This window comes from Odocoileus virginianus, chromosome 11 (assembly GCF_023699985.2).
Source record: "Odocoileus virginianus isolate 20LAN1187 ecotype Illinois chromosome 11, Ovbor_1.2, whole genome shotgun sequence".
Lineage (NCBI taxonomy): Eukaryota > Metazoa > Chordata > Mammalia > Artiodactyla > Cervidae > Odocoileus > Odocoileus virginianus.
In genome coordinates this window covers 9,389,233-9,412,759 of record NC_069684.1, presented here as the reverse complement: position 1 = coordinate 9,412,759, position 23,527 = coordinate 9,389,233, and the positions used below count along the sequence as shown (strand labels likewise).

The following is a 23,527-nucleotide window of genomic DNA, read 5'->3' as shown; positions in this document are numbered from 1 at the left end:
TGGCTTCCTAATGGCGTCGCAATGACCTGAGGCAACTCATCTTCAGAGATGAGAGGCCCTTACCCCTTACAGGCATGCCTCCTTCTCATACCCTCTGGCTCGTCTTCCTGGAGCTTTCTCGTGGCCAAGCCCTGCCCTCGTGTCTTTGGGTTTACCTTTACTTGGAAAGCACACTGTACTCATTGTTACGTGGATAACCCACCACCCTGTCATTCCCACCAGTGTCTTGGGCAATGTTTGCTGGCAAAGCACTCTCCGCCCTCTTCTGACTGCCTCTGACATGATCACCTCTGCGTCATGTCAGCCCGGGGCCACCCGAGCTTACCTGGTGTGGGGGCTGCGTCTCACTGTCTATCTGCCCTCTGCAGATCCTAGCACAGGCGCTTGATAGATGCTGGGTGAAAATAAGGAGGGAGGGGGCATAGCAGACACTGTGGATTGGCCGCCCACATGCCTTTCATAATCTTCTCCCCTTGTGTTCTTCTCCTGAGGAGTTGGAAATAAAATACATACTCAATTTTCCCAGCTACTCTTACAGCTAGGGGTGGCCAAGTGAAACAGTTCAATGAGGTGTTAGGGCAAGTCTTCAAGGAAGACTTACCCAGATAAGAGGCACACCTCTCTAAGAAAAAGCCTTTGATCCTTTGGCCCTTCCGTTTTCTTCCTACCTGGAATGAAGACATGATGCCTGGAGGCTCAATAGCCATCTTGCAACCATGACGCAACAAGCAACAGTCAGAATGGCCAAGTGAAAAAGAATAAAGTACTGTGTCATTCTTGATGGTATTGTTATGGGAAACACATTGACTGAAACTATCCACCCTGATCAGGCGCCATATTAACCATTTGCATGAGTTATTTTACAACAGGAGGTCCTGAGAAGGAAGGTGGACCTAACAAACCACCACCAACTGGAAGAGTTCAGGAAACATCAAAAGGAGATGCCAGGTGTTCTTCCACCTCCCAGAATCCTCCTTGCTGGCATCCTCCTTGACTGAGCAATGCGTGCACCACCACCAGGAAGGACCCTGAGTCAGAAGGATTGGCCAAAGACAACCCAGAAACTAATCCCGTCACCATAAACCCGGAGACTGCGAGCCTCGTGGCAGAGCAGTTCTCCTGGGCTCCCTCACCCTCCTGCTCTCTGCCCAGGGGGCCCCTTCGCAAGTCTCTTGCTTTGTCAGCACGTGTGTCTCCTTGGACAACTCATTTCCACATGTTCGACAAAAGCCCACTCTCGGGCCCTGAAAGGGGTCCCCTTTCCTACAAGAACAGCGTCACTGATGACCATTATTCCTAGGCGAACCAACCTCATGGCTTGTTTGGGACCGAGAGGTATCTAGAAATGCAGGACTTTTGATGCTGAAACAGAAATGGTCCTGGACAAATATGGACTTTGGTCACCTATCCTATTCTATCCGAGCCCCGGACTGCTTATTTCCAGAGATTTCTTATTATACAGTGAGAAAAATAAGTCCTATTTACCTCAGACATTGTAGTCAAGGTTTTCTGTCACTTGAGTGTGTTAGTCACTTGGTCATGTCCAACTCTTTGCAACCCCACGGACTGTAGCCCTCCAGGCTCCTCCGTCCGTGAGATTTTCCAGGCAAGAGTACTGGAGTGGGTTGCCATTTCTTTCTCCAGGGGATCTTCCTGACCCAGGGATTGAACCTGGGTCTCACGCATTGTGGGCAGACTCTTTACGGTAGCCACCATCTGTAGTCGAAAGCATTCCTGTGGATGTACGTAAAAGTTGGTATTTCTAAGATTCAGCAAGCAGGCATACAGAGTTGCAGGTCATTTGAGGGCTAGTGTCACAGCAGGCGGGCCGCTAGGCCTGAGCAGAAAAATGGGGCAAGGACCAGATGGCAGGAAATCAGGCATCTTGTAAACAGCAGGGGTCCATAGTCAGACAAAGGAAAGCAGGCACCTTCAGACCAGCAGGAAACTACACATTTTGGGTGATAAGGGTCTGAGTAGCAGACAAAGCTGGGGGAAGGAGGGAATGTCCTGTGTCCAAATGTAACCTTTTGCTCATTGTGCCCTCATTAGATAAGATTAGTCTTACAGATAAGAAGTACTCCACCATGCTCTGATGGGAGACACTTCTGACCTAAGCTAAATGGGGACAGAAATCCCTCCTCCCCTTGGTCAAATGGAGCTGGGATGAAAATGAGGAAAGTCGACCCCCAAACTCTGCTTTCCCCAGTGAATATTCCAGCCCTTCATTTGTTGTTGTTCAGTCGCTCAGTCATGTCCCAGTCTTTGTGACCCTGTGAACTGCGGCACACCACGCTTCCCCGTCCTTCACCATCTCTCAGAGTTTGATCAAATTCATGTCCTTTGAATCAGTGATGCCTGTCCCTCAAACCCGGCTAGGCAAAGAAGCTCAGCGGGGCAGCTCTTCACTTGCCTGATGCCTTCTCTCCCTCCCTCTGAGAGTATATCTTTGCTTAAATAAACTTTCACTTTATTTTCTTAATCTCTCTGCTTTGTCTCCAAATTCTTTTGCATTGAAGAAAAAAAACCTCAAATTCACCAGCAACACTACGTACCTTCACAGAGCTTATCTCAATTGAGTTTTATAATGATCTTTTATGATAGGTTTTGTTATACCCATTTTACAGATGAAAAAACTGAGGCACCTGGTAGCTCAGATGGTATACTGTCTGCCTGCAATACAGGAGACCCAGGTTTGATCCCTGGGTTTGGATGATCCCCTGGAGAAGGAATTGGCAACCCACTCCAGTATTCTTGCCTGGAAAATCCCATGGACAGCGGAGTCTGGCAGGCTACTGTCTGTGGGGTTGCAAAGAGTTGGACACGACTGAGTGACTAACACCAAGAAGTTTAGCCCAACTGGAATCCATGTCCTGTGCATTAATGTCATATGCCCTTCTCCTCCATAGCCACTCTAACTCATTTTCTTTTAACTCAATTTGTGATCGCTTAATGTTATTCAGGAGTGGGCAACATTCTTTTTGAATGAATGAAGTCACTGTGAGATGCAGCATTGCCTTCTCTTTATGGTTTCTTTCTGGACAAGTCAAAAAATCCTGGTGATATGACTTATTTCTCCATCACGACTGTTAATGGATAAGAGAGAATTGGTTTACATAGATTAAAAGATGTTGTTTAAATTATTGTTGAATGATTCAAAAGGTACAAAGGGGAATGTCGTAAAAAGTCTCCTTTCCATCCCTGTTGCTTTATAGATGAATATTAGAAAAGCTTCCATCAGTTTTAAATTGATGGTTTTTTTCAATGTGGACCATAATGAATAGCCCCTTAAATTTGTATTCAGCTTTAGAAAAGATAAAATACTTTCAAAGGCACAGTCTCTCTCTCTCTCTTTTTCTTTCCAGCTGATTGAGGGAGTTTTCTTTAGATTCCATTCATAATCACAGCTTTTGGCAGATCTTACTTCCCCCTCATCCTCCCAACCCTACCCACTCCCTTCCCCTTTCCCAGAGGCCAAGACTTCCCTCTGGGTCCCTCAGACCCTGGCTGGTACTGAGTCTCCTGAGTCCTCCTGGGGACAACCATAGGCTCTTCATATATTCTTTGTATCACTTGCTGCACCAGGAACAAGTCTCTCCCAGAAAGAAGCTCTGAAGACGCTGTTGATGGGCCCACTGGCTGGCCAACCTACTCTTGCACATGAGTGGCCTGTGAAATACCCTCTTCAATCAGCACGTCTGACTCATTTTCTCTGATGGTTTGCATATCTGTTTATAGTTTGTCCCTTACTAAAAGTTTTGCCTACGAAGAGTCTCTAATATAACGGGAAGATATTATCATATTCATTGAAAAAACATAATTTATCTATATCTATGTATACCTACATCTAGTGAAAGTGAAGTCGCTCGCTCAGTCGTGTCCGACTCTTTGCAACCCCATGGACTGTAGCCTACCAGGCTCCTCTGTCCATGGAATTTTCTAGGCAAGAATACTGGAGTGGGTTGCTATTTCCTTCTCCAGGGGATCTTCCCGACCCAGGGATTGAACCCGGGTCTTCTGCATTGCAGGCAGACACTTTACTATCTGAGCCACCATGGAAGCCCACCTACATCTATGTGTATCATATAATTAAGACTCTCATTACAAAATCTATGTATAGAGCAATTTCTGGAAATAACTCATTATTTCCTTTCTCTCTTAGCTCAATTGTACCTCTCCCCCAAGGTGTCCTCATCTCAGTTCGGACGCACCAGTTTCCCAAGCCAGGTTCCTCAGTGATCTCGTCCTCCACTCTCTTTGCTCCAGCCCCACCACCAGCACAGCTGGCTGCCTGTCAATCCCAGCTGTCAGTAAGTCCTGTCTGTTCTTCTCTTTGGCTCTCTCACATCTCCTTGCTTTTCTCCATCCCCTCAGCCACCTCCCTAGTTTAGCCCCCACCGGTTCATACCCAGGTGGCGCTAGTGGTAAAGAACATCTGCTAGTGCAGGAGACATAGAGACCTGGATTTGATCCCTGGGTCTGGAAGATCGCCTGGAGGAGGGCATGTGAGCCTGTCTTTGATCCCTGGCAGGGCAGTGCTTCCTCTTCACGGCCCTGACCATGTGACATGATGATGTGTTTGTGAGTCTGTCATCTCCACCCCATCATGACCCTTGAGAACAGGGTCCAGAATACTGACTCCAGTATCCTTGCCTGGAGAATCCCATGGATGGAGGAGCCTGGTGGGCTACAGTCCATAGGGTCGCACAGAGTCGGACACGACTAAAGTGACTTACCACGTAACACTGCACATCTCATACCCAAATTTTGGTAACATCCTTACAAAGAGGCTCCCACCTTCTCTGTCTTGCTCTAGCTTGATCCATTCTCTACATTTCAGTCAGGGTCCTTTTGCTTTAAAATATGAAAAAACAAAACAAAACAGTCTTGCAACACACCCCACTTACAGGTCCACTTGTGTTCCATTATCCTCAGGATATTGCTGAATTCCCTTCTCAGCCTGGCTCTGGCTCTTCTCCAGCCCCTGGCTCACCTTTGCATACACTGCCTGTCACCCACAAGCTGTTCCTGAGCCCCTCACCTCCTGCCCTCACCCTTCCTTACCTCCAGGCCTCACGGGGCTGTTCTGGAAGCCAGGAGCCGTCCCCTGCGCGGATTCCTGCGGGTCCTTTGGGTCTCAGCCTCACCAATGTTCAACAAATAAGGTTAAGATGTAAAAAGTCAACCTAGTTAGCTGTATAATGATCCTGGGTTTTCCTCATCATGTATATATTGACCTGGTCACTCCATCGACCATTCATTCTCAACCCACTCGAGAGCTGCTTCCTTCACAAAACCTTCTGGGACTATAAACTGAACAGACAGGCACTTAATGCCGTTCTGTTTTTGTACATTGCCATTCAAAGATTCCATAACAGATCTCACTTTCCTACCAAATTGTAAAGTCCTGGAAGACAGGGACTATGATTTACACTTACTTTGAAATTTCTCTGGGCATCTGGGCAAAAAACCTGGGATTGCTCCATGAATGCTGGGTGAAGCAACCCTCGAGACCGGGAAAGGCAGTGCCCGTATCCCTAACCTCAAATCATCCCCAGTGAGTCTCTTAATATATCTCTTCCATCTTCATTCATCATCTGCTATGATATTGGCTTACAGTCTTATGCTGAGAACAGATTAGATGCCATTAGCCTGGGTTTATGATTCTCTGAGAAGAGGTAAGACATGATGCTACCAGGAATGTAAGGGGATTCCCATTAGAAGTCTCTAGTTCTAATCAACCTTTGAATTTACTGTTAATTAACTTCTCACCCATGGAAAGTAAAAATGTCATCTGTGAAGCCCCCTGAATTGTAGATAGAAGAAGCAGGTCTTTGTTCCATCTCTACCATGCATCAGCCTTATGACGTTGGACAAGTCACCTATACATTTTTAAAACCTCAGTTTCCCCATCTTTAAAATGGGAATGATAATACCTCACAGAATTACAACTGCTCTCACAGGGGTATTGTAAGGATTAAAGGGGGTCATGAATGTGAACTTGATTGGTAATATGCAAAGTGTCATTTAAAACTCAGAGAGCACTTTTAACTTTATTACAAATGAAAGTTCTTGCCCCTCTATTTCATTCACAGCATTCACAATCCAGACACAAGCTCTCCACCAGGAAGTGAGCTGTACTGATTTTAAGGAGAGAGAGTGTCCTTCATCTCCTATCTAGGAGATCTACTGCAATCACCTTCTCAGACCCCTGTAAATGTTGGGATGGTCGTGTCTACCTCCCTCAGGGCTGCAGGTCCTCAGGCAGGCATCTGCATGCCATGGGAGCTGCCCACCATGCTCAGACCCCAGGGGAATGGCACCCACCAAGGAAGCTGCCCAGGCCCAGCTCCTGAAACACTAGCTCTTTCCAGGGAGAATTCCCTATTGCTGGCTGTCCTCTTCAGAGAGCTCTGCTTAGATTTGTCAGGGAAGGTGGTTACAAAATGCAAACAACAAAAGCGGGCCCCGAACCTAAGATCCTAAAAGAGAAAGGGAGAAGGGGACTCTGGAAGGAGAGACAGTCACGTCTACACAACCGGCAAGAATCCAACCAGTTATCAGAGTTCACACGTGCTCAGTTCAGTTCAGTTTAGTCTCTCAGTCATGTCTGACTCTTTGTGACCCCATGGACTGCAGCATGCCAGGCCTCCCTGTCCATCACCAACTCCCGGAGTCTACCCAAACTCATGTTCATTGAGTCGGTGATGCCATCCAACCGTCTCATCCTCTGTCATCCCCTTCTCCTCCTGCCCTCAATTTTCCCAGCATCAGGGTCTTTTCAAATGAGTCAGCTCTTCCCATCAGGTGGCCGAAGTATTGGAGTTTCAGCTTCAACATCAGTCCTTCCAATGAACACCCAGGACTGATCTCCTTTAGGATGGACTGGTTGGATCTCCTTGCAGTCCAAGGGACTCTCAAGAGTCTTCTCCAACACCACAGTTCCAAAGCATCAATTCTTCGGTGCTCAGCTTTCTTCAGTCCAACTCTCACATCCATACATGACTACTGCAAAAACCATAGCCCTGACTAGACAGACCTTTGTTGGCAAAGTAATGTCTCTGCTTTTTAATATGCTGTCTAGGTTGGTCATAACATTCCTTCCAAGGAGTAAGCATCTTTTAATTTCATGGCTGGCTGCAGTCACCATCGGCAGTGATTTTGGAGTCCAAAAAACTAAAGTCAGCCACTGTTTCCACTGTTTCCCCATCTATTTGCCATGACATGATGGGACCAGATGCCATGATCTTAGTCTTCCGAATGTTGAGGTTTAAACCAAATTTTTCACTCTCCTCCACCTTCATCAAGAGACTCTTTAGTTCTTCCTCACTTTCTGCCACAAGGGTGATGTCATCTGCATATCTGAGGTTATTGATATTTCTCCCAGCAATCTTGATTCCAGCTTGGGCTTCATCCAGCCCAGCGTTTCTCATGATGTACTCTGCATAGAAGTTAAATAAGCAGGGTGACAATATATAGCCTTGACATACTCCTTTCCCGATTTGGAACCAGTCTGTTCCATGTCCAGTTCTAACTTTTGCTTCCTGACCTGCATACAGGTTTCTCAAGAGGCAGGTCAGGTGGTCTGGTATGCCATCTCTTTCAGAGTTTTCCACAGTTTATTGTGATCCACACAGTCAAAAGCTTTGGCATAGTCAATAAAGTAGAAATAGATGTTTTTCTGGAACTCTCTTGCTTTTTCAATGATCCAGCAGACGTTGGCAATTTGATCTCTGGTTCCTCTGCCTTTTCTAAATCCATCTTGAACATCTGGAAGTTCATGGTTCACGTATTGCTGAAGCCTGTCTTGGAGAATTTTGAGCATTACTTTGCTAGTGTGTGAGACGAGTGCAATTGTGTGGTAGTTTAAGCATTCTTTGGCATTTCCTTTCTTGGGATTGGAATGAAAACTGACCTGTTCCAGTCCTGAGGCCACTGCTGAGTTTTCCAGATATGCTGGCATATTGAGCATTTTCACAGCATCATCTTTTAGGATTTGAAATAGCTCAACTGGAATTCCATCACCTTCACTAGCTTTGTTCGTAATGATGCTTCCTAAGGCCCACTTGACTTCACATTCCAGGATGTCTGGTTCTAGGTGAGTGATCATACCATCATGATTATCTGGGTCAGGAAGATCTTTTTTGTACAGTTCTTCTGTGTATTCTTGCCACCTCTTCTTAATATCTTCTGCTTCAGTTAGGTCCATACCATTTCTGTCCTTTATTGCACCCATCTTTGCATGAAATGTTCCCTTGGTATCTCTAATTTTCTTGAAGAGATCTCTAGTCTTTCCCATTCTATTTTTTTCCTCTATTTCTTTGCATTGATCACTGAGGAAAGCTTTCTTATCTCTCCTGGCTATTCTTTAGAACTCTGCATTCAAATGGGAATATCTTTCCTTTTCTCCTTTGCCTCTAGGTTCTCTTCTATTCACAGGTTATTTGTAAGGCCTCCTCAGACAATCATTTTGCCTTTTTGCATTTCTTTTTCTTGAGGATGGTCTTGCTCCCTGTCTCCTGTACAATGTCACAAACCTCTGTCCATAGTTCATCAGGCACTCTCTCAGATCTAGTCCCTTAAATCTATTTCTCACTTCCAATGCATAATCATAAGGGATTTGATTTAGGTCATACCTGAATGGCCTAGTGGTTTCCCCCACTTCCTTCAATTTAAGTCTGAATTTGGAATAAGGAGTTCATGATATGAGCCACAGTCAGCTCCCAGTCTTGTTTTTGCTGACTGTATAGAGCTTCTCCAACTTTGGCTGCAAAGAATATAATCAATCTGATTTCAGTGTTGGCCATCTGGTATGTCCATGTGTAGAGTCTTCTCTTGTGTTTTTGGACGAGGGTGTTTGCTATGACCAGTGCGTTCTCTTGGCAAAACTCTATCAGCCTTTGCCCTGCTTCATTCTGTACTCCAAGGCCAAATTTGCCTGTTACTCCAGGTGTTTCTTGACTTCCTACTTTTGCATTCCAGTCCCCTATAATGAAAAGGACATCTTTTTTGGGTGTTAGTTCTATGCTAAGTTGCTTCAGTTGTGTCCGACTCTGCGACTTTACGGACCGTAGCCTGGCAGGCTCCTCTGCCCATGGGATTCTCAGGCAACAATACTGGAGTGGGTTACCGTGCCATCCTCCAGAGGATCTTCCCAACAGAGGGATCAAACCCGCGTCTCTTACATTTCCTGCATTAGCAGGCAGGTTCTTTACCACTAGTGCCACCTGTGAAGCCCAGTAATCAGAGGCCTTGAGTCAAAGCCTGTCTCTGCTACAAAGTGGCTGTGTGACTTGGAGAAACTCACCCAACCTCTCTGAGTCTGTAAAATTACATCCTGTGAAATGAGTATACTAATGTCTATCTTCTGGTGTTATTTAAGGATTAAGTTTGTATGAACTTCACCAAAGGGAGAGTACCATGTGACTATGAACCAACCATAAATTTATCTGTCTAAAGGACTTGTTCATAATAGCCCAGGTGAATTGTGCATCTCTGGACCTCTGTGGGGTTGTCCATTAAGAGACTTTAAAAGCAATTCCAAGAATCACCTCCAGGTGTGAGAAGGCATCTCCCTCCCGCAGGTGAGGGGTGTGCCATGAATGCCAGTTGGCTTCCACAGGTACCCGGAGGCCACCCCCCACCCCCCGCCTTGGTTCCCTATGTATCCCCCGTCCCTGAGAGGGCCCAGTGGCATCCCCCCACGCCTAGATGCACTCTAGGCTTTATGGTTCCCAAGGCCCTTCTACTCTTTCTTTGTCCCAGTAAACCTGTTAGGTTAGCAGAACAGGTAAACCTTCCTTCACCCACACTGCTTTTTATGGATGACTTGCCTGGGGCCACAAAGCTCAGAAGGAATTCCTCTGCAGCCTGTAACCACCAGCCTGAGGGGTCAGCTGGGACTTGAACCCAGGTTTCTAACATCCTTGCTGCCCACAGCCCAGGCCAAGAGCCCAAGCTCAATGAAAGCCCTCTTGGCTGCAGTCTTGCGAGTACACAGACCCTCCTTCCCCACGTTGACACAGAACTCCTTGGCAACCCCGGCTAGACCTGGGCACCTGTTTCCACCCACGGGTTTTTATGTTCTTACATTTGTTTCCAAGGGGACCAGTAGGCACTTGCGCTCCCTTCTTTGGTCCCCTCGCCCTGTGGAACTGGGAGCGCCCTGTTGGTCTCACGCCATGATGAATGGGCTTCCTTGGGCAAGCGGGCAGTGACTGAAGCCCTGCCAGCCTGTGGGCCCTCGTCTGCAACAGCGCACTCAGATGCGATTAGCCCAAGTGTCACAATGCTTGGCAACAGTTCCGGGAGGCAGCGAGGGCCTTTGTTCATGCCACCATCCTGTCAACTGGCTACAGTTCATTTGGCTGCCAGGCTGCTTGGCCTTTTGCATCATCCCCACTCCCTCCTCCCTTAGCTAGTGGTTAGTCCATCACCCCAGATTTTTCAGGGAAGATTCAGGGGGTGTGGCTCAAGTTGCTGTGTCTTATCCTAAAACAGCTCTGGCACCGTCTAGACAATGAACAAATGCTGCATGGTTTAGGAGGGCGGTTCCCGGGGGAACCTCTCCTGTGAGTTGGTACAGAGGAGAAGGACCATGTGTGGCAGAATTTGGCCTAGCACCCAGGCACTTGGGTCTGTCCCAGAAAGTGTTGTATTTGGGGTGGGGAGGAGGTTTCACCATTTGTTGCTTCAACACATTTTAATGGAACACATATTATGTGCCTGCACTGTTCAGTCACTCAGTCGTGTCTGACTCTTTGTGGCCCCCTGGACTGCAGCACGCCAGCCTTCCCTGTCCGTCACCAACTCCCGGAGCTTGCTCATACTCATGTCCATTGAGTCGGTGATGCCATCCAACCATCTCATCCTCTGTCGTCCCCTTCTCCTCCTGCCTTCAATCTTCCCCAGCATCAGGGTCTTCTCCAGTGAGTCAGTTCTTCACATCAGGTGGATAAAGTGTTGGAGTTTGAGCTTCAGCATCAGTCCTTGCAATGAATAGTCAGGACTGATTTCCTTTAGGATTGACTGGTTTGATTTCCTTACAGTCCAAGGGACTCTCAAGAGTCTTCTCCAACACCACAGTTTAAAAGCATCAATTCTAGCACTGTTCTAGACCCTGGGAATAAAGCAGTGAACAATACAGATGAAAGTCCCTGCCTTACGGGGCCAACATTCTGGGATGGGAAGGGGAGTGAACAGGAGAGCCAGGCAAACAAACCTAGAAACAGCTGTTAAAGGATGCTAGAAGAAAATTAAAACAGGCAAGAAGAACCTGACCACAGGGGCTGCTCTTCTCAGCTCCCATAGCACATTCAGCACACAATGGGTCCCCATCTGATCCGCCCAGCTCTGCTGGGCTGGGTCTGACTCCCACACCCCGTAGCTGCAGTTGATGGAGGCTGCTAAGATGGAAGAACCTCCCAGAATGGCCTCCTGCTGGCAGGAGTATCCCCCAGGATCCAGACTCCACCCAGTGCGGCCCCCTCCACCCACCCCAGCCAGGATGTCCTCTTCTGGATTTTTTCCTCCTCCCTCCCCCAAATGTAACCTGGTGAGCAGAGCGAGCTTCGACTGGGTAACACAGATACTGACTATCTAATCGCAGCCATTCAGACATTCAGACATGCATAATCTAGAGGAGATCTAGTGCAGAGACTAGTGGAGAGACTGTTGATAACAAACAGACCACAGCCATCTAGAGAGCTGGAGATCCAGCCTATGCAGGGCCAAGGCAGTGCTTTCTGTAAGGGGCTGTCCTGTGTGTTACAGCATGGCCAGCGGCGTCCCAGGCCTCAAAAATATCTGCAGAAAAGGAAAGAGATATTCCCTTCGGCCAATCGCCCTTCACTTGAGAACCACTAGCTTAACTCAATGTCACTCAACTCAGTGGACCTAGAAGGACCTTTTATCTGGGGAGGACTCTGAACACTGCACAAAATTGGGTTATTCTGAACACTCCGGAAAGTGGTGCATCCAGTTGAAGCCCACGTTCCCTACTACAGGGTCAGGGTCTTGGGATCTGGGCCCTGTGTGGCCCTCTGGCCATACCCCACACCACCGAGGTCTCTACCTTTTACTTCGGTCAAGCCCAACAGTTTGCACCAGCCTATATCCACTCTGCATTGAATGTCCTAGGCCTTTGCTTGGGCTACTCCAACTGTCTGGAATGACTTCCCCGCTGTCCTTGCTGTTACTGAGTCCAAGCTCACTCTGCTTGCCACAAGACAGGTCAATGAATCCAAGGTGCTGGGATCAGGAAGGGACTTTATTCAGGAGCTGGCAGATGGAGAAGTTGGCAGGCTAGTGCCTCAAAATAACCATCTTGTCAGGGCCTGGTTGCCAGTTCCTTGCATAGATCTGAGATGGGGTCGGGTGTCAGGGGAGGTGAGGAACTCAAGTACAAAGACCATTCAGTCCTTGCAAGTGTCCCTTAGAAGGACGAGCCTCAGGCCGGAGGATGTATCAGTTTCCCCTCCTTACAGTCCTTCACAGGTGGGCCGCTCAGGTTATCTCCCTGAGGCAGGCCATTAGGTATGTTTATAAAAACAAAAAAGGGTGAAAGGCACAGAAGCAGATCCAGCGCAAATTGAAAAGGAACCCTTCGGGTTACAGCGCCTGGCTCACCGAGTCCTTCTTCAAGGTGCACTTGGAGGGGCTTCCCTGATGGCTCAGATGGTGAAGACTGCACTTGGGGGTCACCCCCTGCAGGAAGCCTTCCCTGATGTCCAGACAGGACAGAGGACCCACTTTGTTCACCAGTTCCCTTTGCACCTGATGCTTGGGCCTTCCCTCCTAGACAGGACCTGAAGCCCTCTAGCCCAACCAGTCCTATAGTATCGGTTGTTTGGGGTTATGGGCCCACTTCTCCCACTTGACCTTCAAGTCAGAGACTCTGTGATTTCATCTCCAGAACCTGGCTAAGTGTCTGATGCAGAGTAGATGCTCCATAGACGGCGAAATGAATGGACAAGTGAACAGAGCACAGAGATGGATGAGATTCAGAGCGAGCACAAGAGAATACCTGCTTGGAGGAGGGACAGAATCAAGGGGGAATCGTGTTTCTACAACAGAGGAGGGAATGATTAAGCAGCCTGCCCTTTATTCCTCTTCCCTTCAGGCTAAATACTTCAATTGCCTTAACCTTTCATCCCACGTCCATCTTATTTCCCAGCCCTCTAATCATCTTTGTCTTCGCATTCCTCCATGCCTTCCTTGGGATTTCCAGGGGCCCCTTTGCGTTTGATGTGTTGTGTTCAGAGTGGCAGGAATACGAGCCTGGTTCCCCCTAGAGCATCACTTCCACTTAATTAGCGCGGGATTCCACAGTTCCCAAACCTCACCACTGCTGGGCCCGCTGGCTTCGGGAGAAGCCCTGCCTCCGGGCACCAGCAAATGGTTTACACAGAGAAGTGAGGAGAGAGAATTGAACTGGTGATTATGCTAACAAATTTCCTTTTCTGTGTCAGGACTGCTCCACGGGAGGGCCCAGCTTCTAGGACAGGAGGGTGGGCCAGGCCGAGGTGCGGGATGTGGCAGAGCGGGTACCAGGCCTCGAGAGGTTGGGTGCTCTGGCCTGGGATGTGGACAGTTCGCGCTAGAGGAGGCACCCGAGGGACGTGGCACCTTGGCAGAGTTACTGCCTTCAGGAGAGTCAGGGGCAGAGTGGGGTCCAGGGCCTTCTCAGATTCAAGCCTCTCGGATCCACCACCGTCCTGGGAAGCTGCGATGGACAGACGGAGGGACAGGCCCAGGGTCACCGGGAGCGGCTTGCAGAAGGATTGAAAACCCAGAGCTTGTAACTCCCAGTCCGGAGGGCTTCTGAGACCCCACAGTCCCTTCTCCTGGATCAGAGACAGAGAAGGCAGTGCTGGAGACAGGAGTCCTTTAACGGCCTGATGCCACGTGACACGCCAGGCAGCCTCAACTCTCAGACTGCCGCCCCCCAGGCCAGGCTGTCGGCCCCTCCCGTTAGCAGCGGCCTCAGCCAGGTTGAAGCCGTGCTTTCTGGAGTCCCCCTCACGCTCCTTCCGTCCAGCCCATCTCAACACTCCACACCCTGTGAAGCCCGTCAGCCTTCAGTGGCCCAGCAAGTTCCTGCCACGCTGGCTCCTGTTTATCGCTGGGGCTGGCTGGTCCATCAGACCATCATCGGTCAGTCAGCGAAGGCCTGTTGAGGGCCGGGCACTGTTCTGGGTGATGGAGATGCAGTGGTGAAGGAGGCCGGGCTCCGCTCTGGGGGCCTCGCTCCCGTCCTCATGGTGGGGGCCAGGCAGCTTACTGCAGAAAGAGGCAGAGGACCCCTGGGCTCCACTGGTGCCTCGCTCTTTAATCAAGTCCAGCACCACCGCAGTCCAGCTTCAAGGGGGCAGTCCTGAGGAGGCTGCCTGGCCAATGCCACCTCTGCCCCCTACGGCCCCCCGGGAGGCACGGAAACAGCAGGAGTTAGCCCTCACTCACACTCGTACATCCGTCCACACATACACTCACACATCCAGACGTACACATCCACATATCCATACGCATTCATGCACACACATCCACACACTCACACATCCATCCACACACACATCCATCCACACATACACTCACACATCCATACACACACACACATCACATACACACACACAAACACAGACATCCATACACACACATACACGTACACATCCACACATCCACTCATACATCCATACGCATTCATGCACACACATCCACACACACACAAATCCATCCACACATACACTCACACATCCATACACACACACAAACACAGACATCCATATACACACATACACACGTACACATCCACACGTCCACTCACACATCCATACGCATTCATGCACACACCTCCACACACACACACACACATCCATCCACACATCCACTCACACATCCATCCACACATCCACTCACACATCCATACGCATTCATGCACACACATCCATCCACACATACACTCACACATCCATCCACACACACACATCCATCCACACACACAAACACAGACATCCATGCACACACCTACAAGGACCCATTCACACACACACACTCAAGGATGCTTAGGGTCCCTGGAGGAACACAGGGTCCACCATTTCTGCCCCCGGTGGTGGGCTGAGGTCATTGGGCCTGGATGTGGTTTGGAAAATTGACTGCTCTGGCCGAACTCGGTGCCACACTGCTGGGAGGCCCCGGGGGGCGGAGAGATGACCGGCACAGCAGGACACCCAGGCGCAGGCTGTGGCGTGGGGACTGCTCCAGGCCTGGCTCACCGGAGCGGGTGCGGAGGGCACGCGGCAAGGGTTCGGTAAACAGCAGCTCCGTTGGCCCCCTGCCGCCTCCACAGGAAGTCCTCCTCCTGCCCTCTCGCGCACACCTCCTTGGCGACTGTCCAGAGTCCCAAGAGTGAGCTGCCCGGGAAGAATGCAGTGACAGAAATACTGCTGCGGCCGGGCGTCCTGCTGGCAGCTGCTCTCGGCCCGGGCCGCTCTCCCCCGGGAGCTGCGGGGCCGGGTGTTGCCCGCTCTGCCGCGCCCCTACTGGTGGGCGTGGGGAAGTCACCGGAACTCGCCCAGCCTCGGTTTCCCACCTCTGTTGGCTGGGGATAAGAAGGCCTCCTCGAATACCAGTTGCGAGTATTAAGGGAGGAGTGGCCACCCTTCTTCATTCTAAAGAAAGAATGAGGGACTTCCCTGGTGGTCCAGAGGCCAAGACTCCGCACTCCCAACACAGGGGGCCCCGGGCTCGATCCCTGGTCAGGGAACAAGATCCCTCATGCTGCGACTAAAGAGTCCGCAGGTCACAGTGAAGATGGACAGTCCCGTGCGCGGCAACTAAAGCCCGCACAGTCAAATAAATAAATATAAATCCCGGGGGTGGGGGGAGAGATTTAAAAAGAAAAGAATGAGAGGATGGAGTGCCAAAGGAGAGAAGGACAGGAAGCCAGGCGGAGCTGGTGGCGGGCTGAGGGAGGCACGTGGCATCTGGCCCGAGTCAGCACAGAATCCTAACAGCTGCCGTCCTCACTGCCTGCTGGCTGTTCTTAAAGCTCTGAACCCAACACGCCTCAGCGAACCTGCACAGAAGCCTCTCGAGTTAAGTAGTATCCCATTTCACAGATGAGGAAAAGAGAGGCCAGAGAGATTAAAGAAGCTGCCTAAGGTCATTGCCCAGCTTGGAACAGAGGTGAGATTCACCCCCTCCTCCCCCTCGTGGTCCTCCACCTGCGGGGCCTCCCCAGTGCTGCCTGAGGGCCTGAGTCACTCCAGCCCTCATCTGTGAAGTGGGTGTGAGCATTCCAGCTCTAAATGGAATGTGTGACAATGACTGGAGGGTCCTCACCCGCCTCCAGCCCTGAGAGGGAAGCACATTATAAACAGGGGATTACCTATTGGCCCCACTGCCCTGAGCCAGATCTCTGGTCCTGCCAAATTGTTGGAATGGTTCAGTGACAAGTGTGCTCTTAGGAAGAAATTTATGGTGCCTTATTCAGAGTGAGTCACCGAATCCCTGTGGTGAGAGGCTCGGGGGAAGGGCCGTCTGCAGACACAGGCTAACTCCCCCTGGTCCCAGCTGCCCTGGGCCCGGCGGCCTCCCCGGGCCCGGCCAGAGGCTGGGTGCTGTCCAGTGAGCTTGTGAGCAGTGGGCAGAGGGAGACAGCCTTCAGACAGGCAAAGTCGGTGCCCCGTGGTGAATCTGTACACGCCCCAAAGGGCTCCAGAATTCACTTTCTGCCTGCCCTCGAATTTCCAAGGGTGTTGTCAAGTCAGGCTCCGGGTCCTGACTCTGAGTCCTTTCCAAAGGCCCTCCTAGAACTGGATCAGCCAGAGAATATTTCACAGTTTGGGTGAATCCTCTTCTGTGCCTTTGACTTCTAAGAGAGGAAGGTGATTAAAAAATTAAATTTGAGACAAAGATTTAGCTTAGTGATTGCAGTTCTGTTGGGATTGTTTTTTTTTTTCCTTTAAAGACTACACACAGCCATGTTCATGAGGGAAGTCCCACCCTTAAACGTTGACGCTTTTGGTCGTACATGTGACTGTTAGAAGGACCAGGATGAGAAAACGTCTGTCGAGGAAGAGCAGGTGATCTCCTTAGACAGTGTCACTGGAGGTCACCAGACAAGGCTGACCGCCCCTGTCTGCTCCTGGGTGCAGTGTGAGAATTTCTTTGATGCACCCAAACCCACAGGTTAGGATGGAGCACGCACACAGGGCCCAGGATCCATGGTCTGCAGACCCAGCATGGACACGGTGAAAACCAGTTCACTTCACGGGTGATCACTTGTGTAGTCATCCAGATTTTGCAAACAGCTAAAGGCCAGGATGCAAAAGCAGACCACTGGGCAGCAAAAAGGAGTCCATAGGGTTGTTCGTCCTGAAGCTCACCCTCTCTGCCAAAGGAGAGCCCAGCAGGCCTTTTCAGGTACTGTTGACTCCTACTTTAATCATAATGCTAACATGGGAAACACCTTTATCTCTCAGTCCAAATGGCACGAGGAGGAGATAAACCGGAAGGACAGAAGAGCCTCTAGAGCTGAGATGTCCAGTATTTTGAGGGTGAGTGACCTCTCTGAGGATCTAAGCTGTGAACAGTCTCCCCAGAGAGGCTTTCATACCCGTGTACTCTGCACCGTGTCAGGTGGCTCTTAGCCCCTGGCTCAACCACAACACACAGATTCCCCGCTGGAGATACTGGGCAGATCTGTGAGCTGACCGCTCGGACCCTGGGGAGAAGACACAGCGGCTTTAAGCTGCTGCCAGCCCCCACCTGATAGAACAAAGGCCCGCGTCGCTGACAGGTGGGCTGTCCTCCCAGGGGCCTTGTCAGAGCCCAGGTATGCTTGACGCGTCCACCTAAGCAAGCGCGGATGCACGTCAACACTGGTGAGCACAATAACTGCTATCAAAGGGTTTACAAATGATGTGTCAGGCGCTCCTCTGGTGCTTTGTTTTAATACACTGAATCCTTGCAAAAGCCCTGGAAGGTGTTTCTGTAAGAGCCTGGACTTAACCTCTGTGTCTCAAATTCCATCTCCAGGGTTAAATGACTAGAAATGTAATATTTTCCCAGAAAAAAAACACTCACTGGTACTATTGAACACTTGCTTTGTGTCAAACATTGTGCTAAGTACGGGTTTCCCATGTATTCATTTCTTATTTTACACAAACCACACTTTACAGATGAGGAAATTCAGCTTAAGAGAGACTAAGTGACGTGCCCGAGGTAGCAGGGCTGCAAGCAGTGGAACTGGGATTTGATCCAAGTTTCTCCACTTCTAAACCCTTTGATAGCAGTTATTGTGCTCTATGGGGCTCCCAAGTGGAGCTATTGGTAAAGAATCTGCCTACCAATGCAGGAGACGTGGGTTCAATCCCTGGGTCGGAAAGATTCCCCTGAAGGAGGAAAACAGCAACCCAATCTAGTATTCTTGCCTGGAGAATCCCCATGGACAGAGGAGCCTGGCAGGCTACAGTCCACAGAGTCACAAAGAATTGAACACGACCATGGACGGGGGAGCCTGGTAGGCTGCAGTCCATGGGGTCGCAAAGAGTCGGACTCGACTGAGCAACTTTCAGTTTCACGCATTGGAGAAGGCAATGGCAACCCACTCCAGTGTTCTTGCCTGGAGAATCCCAGGGACGGGGGAGCCTGGTGGGCTGCCGTCTATGGGGTCGCACAGAGTCGGACACGACTGAAGGGACTCAGCAGCAGCAGCAGAACACATTGTGCCCTACTCCTCTCTCCAGTTTGGGGTTACAGTCTACATACTCACATATACCTAGAACAATGGAGGTTTAGTTAGCAAAATTCTCAAAAGATCTTATGTTCATATCCAGCACACAGACCCTGGTGGTGTGGGTGATATCTGTATCACTTCCAGTTAAACATGGAGGCTTGATCTCCTACATTTATTTTTCTCTCCCTCCATCATAGATTTTTTCTCCCCGTGTAAAGATGGCTACAACAATTTTTCTTATTCCTGAATACACGTCCCTTTACAATACAACTTTGCCACTCTTCTCATCAAGAGAAAAGGTCTTGAATCTGGGTTGACTTGTTTTGACCTGTAGAATTCGGTGGAATTCTGTGTGACTTCTAAAACTTGGCCTTAGGAGACCTTGCAGCTTCTGCCTGGAATCTTTTGGAACATTGCTCTGAGATCAAGAGGGAGGGGATATGTGTATACATACAGCTGATGCACTTTGTTGTATAGAAAATAACACACCATTGTAAAGCAACCATACCGCAATAAAATTTTTTTAATAAAAATAAAAGAAAGCCCCAGAAAGAGAAAGACCCCTAGCAGACAAAGGAGTGGTAATTAAAAGGGTATCAAAATTCTCTCCAGATACACTGAAGAGAACATAATACCTTTAAAAATAGAAAAATACCTTTAAAACTCTGAAAGAAAATGATTTTCCACCCAGAATTTTATAATCACCCCAATGATCAATCGAATGTGAGGAAAATAAAGATGTTTTTAGACAAGCAACTCTCAAAACGTGGGTTTATCATAAAAGAGGGAGCCGTGGCACCCAGGAACAGGCATGCATACACGCTCAGTCGTGGCTGACTCTTCCCAACCCCATGGACTGTAGCCCACCAGGCTCTTCTGTCCATGGGATTCTCCAGGAAGAATACTGGAGTGGGTTGCCATTTCCTTCTCCAGGGGATCTTCCCAACCCAAGAATCAAACCCATGTCTCCTGCATAGGCAGGGGGGTTCTTTACTGCTGAGCCACCAGCCAAGCCCAAGGCTCCAGCAGAGAAGAAGAGAGAGGGAAGTCTCTGCACCAACAGCAAGGAGCCAGCCCAGACTGCGCCATGGAAACTGCACGGGAAAGGAAGTTTCCAGAGTGAGGGACACAGGGCAAGGACTGGGCAGCACTGTTGAGCAGCAGGCAAATTACTGCTAGGGACTGACAGAGCCATTGAAGGAACTGAGGGAAGTTGGTGTAAGTAGAAGAAACTGAGAAATGGAAAGGGGGGGGGGGGGGACTATTTATCCTTTCTTTAAAAAACATTTTTATTTACTTATATAGTTGTGTTGGATCTTAGTTGCAGCAGTGGGACCTAGTTCCCTGACCAGGAAAGGAACCTGGGCCCCCTGCATTAGGAGCATGGAGTCTTAGCCACTGGACCACCAGGGAAGTCCTCGATTATTTATTCTTGAAAAATAAGAATGTACTGTAAAAGGCATTTATGTGAACATTTTAATCTCGAGTAAAGAGAAGGGAAAAAAGCAGCCACTGAGTTGGGGGGTGGGGGTGCTTCCCAGGTGGCTCAGTGATAAAGAATCCACTTGCCAATGCAGGAGATGCCAGAGACACAGGTTCGATCCCTGGGTCAGGACGATCCCCTGGAGAAGGAAGTGGCTACCCACTCCAGTATTCTTGCCTGGAGAATTCCACGGACAGAGAAGCCTACAGCCCATGGGATCACAAAGAGTCAGACATGACTGAGCACGAAGGCACCTTCCCCGAGCTGGGGAGCAGGGCAGAGCAATAGAGAGCGGTGAGCTATGGACCCTGGATTTCACTATACCTTTTAGCCCTATTTGATTTTTTAACTATGAGAATTGATCACTTTAATAAAAATTACTTTTCACGCAAAAATAAACAGCTTGGGCTCTAGAGTCTGATTACCCAGGTTCAGATCTCTGGTTATTCTCTTACTGGTGGCAGGGCCTGGTTCGAGCCACTGGCCTTCCTGTTTCCTTATCTACTTGGTAAAATTGAGGTAAGGGTTAAACATACTGTCTGCAAAGGGCCTGGCACAGAACATAAGCTCAATAAATCACAGCCAGTATGATTTGTAAGACTGCTGAGAAATTCCATGGTAGAGTGAAAGCAAACTCCCCTGCCCCAGATATGGGAGGAATTAAGAAAGCCTGAACAATATCACCCTTGCATTTGCCAGTAAGTTCTCCAGCTGTTGTAAAGCCGCTCCCACCCCACCCCCTCCCTGTCTTGGTCAATAGCGATGTCCTAGTCTACCTTGCAGAGTGACTTAGGAGGCACTGGACATGCAGCAGAGAGTGGCTTTTCACATAAAGGCCCAATCCATTGCCAGGGACCTCTTGCAGGCGTTCCTTCTGATGCAATCGTCCCACACAAGCTGTCTCTGTGGGAGGGGTCAAAAAGCAGCTCCAGGATGGGGCATTGGTGCAGGGCAGGGAGAAGGCAGCTCCAGGCTCCCCTGGGGGAGGGGAGCACACTGCATCAAGCAGAAAGTCCAGCCCCTGGCCTGCCAGGGTCCCGGGCTCAGAGCCCCCACAGTGATCTGGGGCCCTACTCAACTAAGGGGGCCTCCAATGAGGACCTGGGGATGAGGATGCTGACTCCCTGGCCCAAATATATACACACACTTTTTTTTTTTCCATTTATTTTTATTAGTTGGAGGCTAATTACTTTACATCATTGCAGTGGTTTTTGTCATACATTGAAATGAATTAGCCATGGATTTACATGTATTCCCCATCCCAGTCCCCCCTCCCACCTCCCTCTCCACCCGATCCCTCTGGGTCTTCCCAGTGCACAAGGCCCGAGCACTTGTCTCATGCACCCAACCTGGGCTGGTGATCTGTTTCACCCTAGATAATATACATGTTTCGATGCTGTTCTCTTGAAACATTCCACCCTCGCCTTCTCCCAGAGTCCACAAGTCTGTTCTATACATCTGAGTCTCTTTTTCTATTTTGCATATAGGGTTATCGTTACCATCTTTCTAAATTCCATATATATGTGTTAGTATACTGTAATGGTCTTTATCTTTCTGGCTTACTTCACTCTGTATAATGGGCTCCAGTTTCATCCATCTCATTAGAACTGATTCAAATGAATTCTTTTTAATGGCTGAGTAATATTCCATGGTGTATATGTACCACAGCTTCCTCATCCATTCGTCTGCTGATGGGCATCTGGGTTGCTTCCATGACCTGGCTATTATAAACAGTGCTGCGATGAACATTGGGGTGCATGTGTCTCTTTAAGATCTGGTTTCCTCGGTGTGTATGCCCAGAAGTGGGATTGCTGGGTCATATGGCAGTTCTATTTCCAGCTTTTTAAGAAATCTCCACACTGTTTTCCATAGTGGCTGTACTAATTTGCATTCCCACCAACAGTGTAAGAGGGTTCCCTTTTCTCCACACCCTCTCCAGCATTTATTGCTTGTAGACTTTTGGATAGCAGCCATCCTGACTGGCGTGTAATGGTACCTCATTGTTGTTTTGATTTGCATTTCTCTGATAATGAGTGATGTTGAACATCTTTTCATGTGTTTTTTTGCCATCTGTATGTCTTCCTTGGAGAAATGTCTGTTTAGTTCTTTGGCCCATTTTTTGATTGGGTCATTTATTTTTCTGGAGGTGAGCTGGAGGAGTTGCTTGTATATTTTTGAGATTAATCCTTTGTCTGTTGCTTCGTTTGCTATTATTTTCTCCCAATCTGAGGGCTGTCTTTTCACCTTGCTTATAGTTTCCTTTGTTGTGCAAAAACTTTTAAGTTTCATTAGGTCCCATTTGTTTATTTTTGCTTTTGTTTCTAAAATTCTGGGATGTGGGTCATAGAGGATCCTGCTGTGATTTATGTCGGAGAGTGTTTTGCCTATGTTCTCCTCTAGGAGTTTTATAGTTTCTGGTCTTACATTTAGATCTTTAATCCATTTTGAGTTTATTTTTGATACACACACTTTTTAAAACAAGCATATGAATGGGGCAACGACCAGAGAGAGACAGGTACCCTAACATGTTAACCAGAGTTCTCTCTGAAGGGTGGGATTTGAAGTGATTTTCATTTCTTCTTGCTTATCTATATGTTTCAACTTTGGTAAAAAAAAGATCATACATTCCCTTTGAAGTTTTAATTAATAATGATGATAATAAAGAAGGAGGCGATGAATCCCTGAAAGGGAGTGGGTACATGAGGAGGGAAATTCCGCGGCCCCTAAAACTAGGGACCGAGAGCCTTCAGCCAGAGGGACTGGGTAACAGTGGAGAAAGTGCGGCTCCTCTGCCAGTCAGTGTTCCAAGAATTCAGAGACCCCCACTTGGGAGAGGTGCCGATGCCAGGGCAGGGGGTTGGGGGTGGTAGAAAACGGCTAAACTTCAGTAAGCTGCAGCGTGTGCAGGTGCTGTCTATGCTATAACTCACTGAATCCCCAGAGAGACCTCATGGGGTAGGGTTGCTTGTCATCCAAGCTTAGTTTCTCCAGTCAAACAGCATGATTTTCTGTCTTCCATACATGACCCTTGGTTTCCACTTCCTTGGAATTTTGTCTCCATGCCTTCTTTCAAGTTCTTTCCTCTTCCTAAATGCCTTAATGTATGTGTGTGCGCGCACACTCACTCAGTTACATCCAACTCTTTGCAACCCCATAGATTGTAGGGACTGGGGGCTCTGAGCCCAGGACCCTGGCAGGCCAGGAGCTTTCAGGGATTCATCACCTTGTTCTTTATTATCATCATTATTAATTAAAACTACAAAAGGAATGTATGATATTTTTACCAAATTTGAAACATATAGATAAGC

The 23,527-nt window shown here is 48.8% G+C and overlaps 1 long non-coding RNA gene across 1 annotated transcript in view; it reads left to right on the top strand.

The window, feature by feature from the left end:
* LOC110150561 (uncharacterized) overlaps nt 1-13,498 on the top strand; it is a 65,793-nt gene extending 52,295 nt beyond the window's left edge. The window contains exons 2-3 of the long non-coding RNA XR_002317792.2: nt 4,163-4,310; nt 12,914-13,498. This is a non-coding gene — a long non-coding RNA (uncharacterized lncRNA). The remainder of the gene's footprint in view (nt 1-4,162; nt 4,311-12,913) is intronic.
* The last annotated feature ends 10,029 nt before the right edge of the window (nt 13,499-23,527 follow it).